This window comes from Chelmon rostratus, chromosome 18 (genome assembly GCF_017976325.1).
Source record: "Chelmon rostratus isolate fCheRos1 chromosome 18, fCheRos1.pri, whole genome shotgun sequence".
Classification (NCBI taxonomy): Eukaryota; Metazoa; Chordata; class Actinopteri; order Chaetodontiformes; family Chaetodontidae; genus Chelmon; species Chelmon rostratus.
This window is the reverse complement of record NC_055675.1, coordinates 12463188-12468684: the sequence shown is the minus strand read 5'-3', so window position 1 is coordinate 12468684 and position 5497 is coordinate 12463188.

The following is a 5497-nucleotide window of genomic DNA, read 5'->3' as shown; positions in this document are numbered from 1 at the left end:
TTATCGGCTCAACATCTGTAGAGTGTGTGGGTCTTTAATTCCACAGCAAGTAAGGCGGGCAGGAGTCAGCTCCACAAAGACACAAAGTTCTTGATGTGATCCTGTCAGTTTTGTTATTTTCTTTACCATTAAGTCATTTATGTTATGTCTACTGTTCCTAATTAGTCCAGGCATTTGCAATAACTTGGACCTCATTTCAGGGATCCATAGTTTTTGTGACTTGTGGCACCTGGTAAGATCTTTGCATTTGTTAACATTAAACTTGACAACATGACAAGAAGCTTGTATCTCCACGTGAAGTGGAGAACTCCCAAATACATTAATATATTATTAATGGAATGCAGGCACAGCGCCTCAAAGAAAAGCACTGAAACCATCACTCAGACCATCTAATGAACTTTGTATACCCCACTAGACAAGGTTAACACACTATTTCAGTAACTTCTCTTTTTTCTTTTTAATACAAGCTGCTAAGTAGGTCTCTGGTCATTGAACGTCGCAGTTATTTTTCTGTGGCCGTGACAAACTCCACTTGAAAACCTTAATCTCAGGACCAACATGGTGCTGCTGACACTGTTCCACCACTAAACTAGTGAACATCTATTTTCACTCTCAGCAAACATCACCTCCATTGGAGCAGCGAATCAAAGGAAAGACAGTCCAAAATATCAAAAAAACAAAGCAGTATCAGCCATGGGCGTAAAGCAGCCATGTCCAAACTATTCCATAAAGGGCCGTGTGGCTGCAGGTTTTCGTTCCAACCAAGGAGGAGCACACCAGGCTGGACTCATTTAATCAGCTGATCTCACTTTTCAGCTGATAACTAAGGGATCCCTTGATGTTGATTGGTTGGCTTGGTGTGCTCCTCCTTGGTTGGAACGAAAACCTGCAGCCACACGGCCCTTTATGGAATAGTTTGGACATGCCTGGCGTAAAGTATCGAACAATTTAGAGACGGTTATTGTGTCTGAAGTGTAAATGTTCAGATTCACACTTCAAATTCGCTTCAGACAATCCTGAATTTGCCCAGCTCTCTTCCTCCAGCCGTCCCCTTTCAGGTATTCACCATTCCAGCAACACTAACACATGAGTTATCTGTCACATTACTGAACATTTATAGTCCATCAACTCGTTCTGAACCTAGAGTGACTGAGTGTTATGCCAAGTGTGCTCGTGGCCCAGGCTTCATCATGGCTTAACCTGTACATAGTGTGAGGAGATGTGTTATATGTCTGTTTGCTGTATGGACAACTGGGCTTTCTGTATAAACGCTGTACTCACACATTCAATTCTGTAAATGTCAACAATAAAACAGAAGCTCTGGCATGACGAACGTCTTTCCGTGTTGTTTCAGCGAAAGAATGCAGTGTTAAACCACAGAGTGACAGTGTGAGTGACGCCTGTTTTCTAATAACACGATCGTGAAGCAGGACCACCCGGGAATGAACTCAGGGTTAAATGAGAAGCTGCTGTAACTTGAGAAATCTGAGTTAATAATATTAAGAAAGTGGTATTGCCCAAATGTTTTCATATTACAGTTCCCTAATTAGATAGAGACTGCAGGGACCTAGTACGTCTGGTAGTCAGCTTGAGTAATAGAAAGGCAAATAAAATTCCCCTTAAAGTAAAATAAGTAAATCAAAGCTAGTGGGGAATTAAAAGGAAAATACACAAAATTTTGAAATTGAATTCATTCAGTGTATCAAATCATTTTTGAATATAATAACTAAAGGCTTTGTTTTTGGAAATTTATAATTCTGAATTTGATTTCTGGCAAATTAAAAAAAAAGAAGGTTAGTAAAAAAACATGACTCCAATCACTCTGAAAATTGGATGACCATTAAAAACAAACGTGTCTGACCCCTGTTTGAAGAAGATGACAGAAAACTAAAGTCACCCGATATGTACAGAGAACAAATAGCAGTTTACCATTAACAATCCAATCATTGTACATAGTATGAGTGAGACCTACCTCATTACCATGACAGCATCAGGGAGTTTCTACATAGTACTGAACAAAATTCCTTGAAGAGCTCTAAATGCAATCAAGAGAGAATTTTCTAATTTCTGAATTCCAACTAAAATCTGTCTTAAAATACTTGTTTGTGTCGTCCAGCCCATTGTGCTGTGTGGAAGTGAAGCATGGGGTCCACTCAGCCCACACAGCCACGTCCCAACAGAACCTTTACATGCAGAATTCTGCAGATACTCGCTGATAATTAATGCTCAAAAGAGCACTCAGAATTTTAAATCAACACAAATCCGGCCTCCCTCCTTCCCGAAGCCCCCAAACACAAGACAACAAGATCAAAGCCCAGAAGAGTACCCCTTGTCAGCTGGTGCTGAGACACTTGTTTCACAATTTGCCTGTAAAATATATTCACAGAAATACTCTTTCAAGTGTATCTGCTGCCTTTTATTAATCTATTACCAGGAAACCCTCATGCCTTATACATAAATAGCCATTGAGTGTATTTATGGCTCTAGCCCACGTGGCTGCATCTGATATGAATCCATTCTAATCTAATGGTTAGATGTGCCATTATTTTCCCTGTCATTTTCCCACATGGCTGCCTTCCTGTACGTCTCTGTGTGTCTCTCTCCAGCAACGGCAACAGGGAAACAGAATAAACGTTACAAATGGTTATGAGCAATGTGAGTTTCTTTTCCGTTTCCGTTTATTTACACTGTACCTGCAACGCCTTCATGTTGAGGAGGATGTGGGGAGGGCAAACCAGCTCAACCACTTCTTCAATAGATTTGATCACCCCAACCCATTCACACCTCTGAGCACAGCAGCCCCCACCCTCCTCCTCCCGCAAGCCAACCAACACAGATGAGGACATCTCCCCTCCTCCCCCTCACACCAACCACGACAATCACAGCAGCTCAGGTCTGTAGTGAGCTGAAGAGGTCCAGATGGAGTATCACCACGACTGCTGAAGGCCTGTGCGAGGGAGCTGGGACACCCCCTTCAGCGCATATTCAACCTGAGCCTGGGACAGGGGAGGGTTCCCCAGCTGTGGAAGACATCCTGCATCATTCCAGTCCCTGAGAAACCACATCCTGGGGAGCTGAACGACTTCAGGCCGGTCGCCCTGACGTCTCACGTGATGAAGACCAAGGAACGGCTGCTGCTCCATCACCTGAGGCCACAGATCCACCGCGCTCTTGACCCTCTGCAGTTTGCTTACCGGGAGAAGACGGGAGTGGAGGATGCCATCATCTTCCTGCTCCACCGATCTCTCTCTCACCTGGACAGAGGCCGTGGTGCTGTGAGGATTACATTCCTGGACTTCTCCATTGCCTTTAACACCATCCATCCACTGCTCCTCAGGGACAAACTGACAGAGATGGGAGTTGAAACACACCTGGTGGCATGGATTACAGACTACCTGACAGGCAGACCTCAGTATGTGAAGCTGGGGGACTGCAGGTCCAACACTGTGGCCAGCAGCACAGGAGCACCGCAGGGAACTGTGCTCTCTCCGGTCCTGTTCACCCTGTACGCATCCGACTTTCAATACAACTCGGAGCTCTGTCATGTACAGAAGTTTGCGGACGACACAGCCATAGTGGGCTGTATCAGGAGTGGACAAGAGGATGATTACAGGAAACTGATTCAGGACTTCATCGCATGGTGTGACTCACTCCAACCACCTGCTCCTCAACACCACCAAGACCAGGGAGATGGTAGTGGACTTTAGGAGACCCAGGCCGTGTCCAGAACCGGTCATCATCAAAGGGGACTGCGTGGAGGTGGTTCACACCTACAAATACCTGGGTGTGCAGCTGGATGAGAAGGTGGACTGGACTGCCAACACTGACGCTCTGTGCAGGAAAGGACAGAGCCGCCTGTACTTCCTCAGAAGGCTGGCGTCTTTTAACATCTGCAAAAAGCTGCTGCAGATTTTCTACCAGTCTGTGGTAGCGAGCGCCCTCCTGTACGCAGTAGTGTGCTGGGGGAGCAGCTTGAAGAAGGACGCAGCACGCCTGGACAAACTAGTGAGGAAAGCAGGCTCCGTCTTTGGCACAGAGCTGGACAGTTTGACATCTGTGGCAGAGCGACGGTCTCTGAACAAGCTCCTGTCCATAATAGACAATCCTGATCACCTACTGCACAGCACCATCTCCAGGCAGAGGAGCAGCTTCAGTGACAGACTGCTGTCATTGTCCTCGTTCCTCCCCCACGCCGTACGGCTCTTCAACACCTCTCGGGTGGGCGACAAAAACAATAACCAACACAACAACTCCGAACTCACTACACACCTACACCACGCATGGACACATTCGCTACACACCTACACCACGCATGGACACACGCACTTTATCACACACACATCCATTTGCTGGACTCCATCACACACACATCAAAATGCTAGACCTTATCACACACACATCAATATGGTGGACCCAAGTGTGGACAAACCGACTATTGCACACTGTTATTTTGCACAACTGCACTAATGTGCACATATTTAACTGCTCGAATGTTTAGTTCAGATGTTTATCCTTATCCTGGATAGCTTAGTTCTTTATTTTTTTATTTCACTATTTTTCTTATTGTTATTTTGTATTGTATTTTTGCCTCCTACTTGAAAGTTGTTCCTTACTTGAAGGTTGATCTGTACTTGAAAGTTGTTCATCATTTGCAAGTTGCTCATTACTTGAAAGTAGTTCTTGTTCTTATTTTGCATGCCCTTGTGTGTCCACCTTTTTGAGCTGCTGGAACTGCAAATTTCTCTTTAGAGATGAATAAAGTATCTATCTATCTATCCTTCAGCACTTTCCGAAGAATACCTTTTATTTATCCTATAGCATGCATTATTTTAAATATTTGTCACATTACTGGACATGTAACATGCTTTGTCCTTGAACGTCTCATGATAGGTTCATACTTTCATCAAATTACCACTAGAGAGCACTGTTGGACTGGAGTAAAGCTCTGGATGACAAACGCTGCATGTTCATGTGAATCAATATGGTGCTACAACATATGAGGATATGTTAGTTGAATGTATGTTAAATTTAGGCTTTTTACTCAGCAGGACTCCTCACCGTTATATTTGCCCGTTATAAAAGGAAGTGTTCACTTCCTTTACTGAAGTAAAGGCAGCAGGGCTGCAGTGTAAAAATACTCCATTACAAGTAAAAGTGCCTAAAAAGTGAGTTAATATATTCAGTTACATGCCATTTGTCCCACACACTGTCACACAGCAGTCATCCTGAGATAAAATCCATAAGACCCTCGTAGTTGATGGCAGTTTAAGATGTTCAGTGCAAACAACAGAGTCTGAGAACTTTTTGTCTTGACTTTGCCATTTATCTGCGATATATATTACTGAATTAAGTTCAGCATCTGAACCTTCAAAAAAAAGCCTAATAAAGACAGTAAAATGAGGGTTTGTTGACAGTTTACTGGGACACATATATTCAGGAGACAGTGAAACTGTAGAGAAGAGAAATGTCAGCTATGGCTTTTTGTATTTCAAGTGTC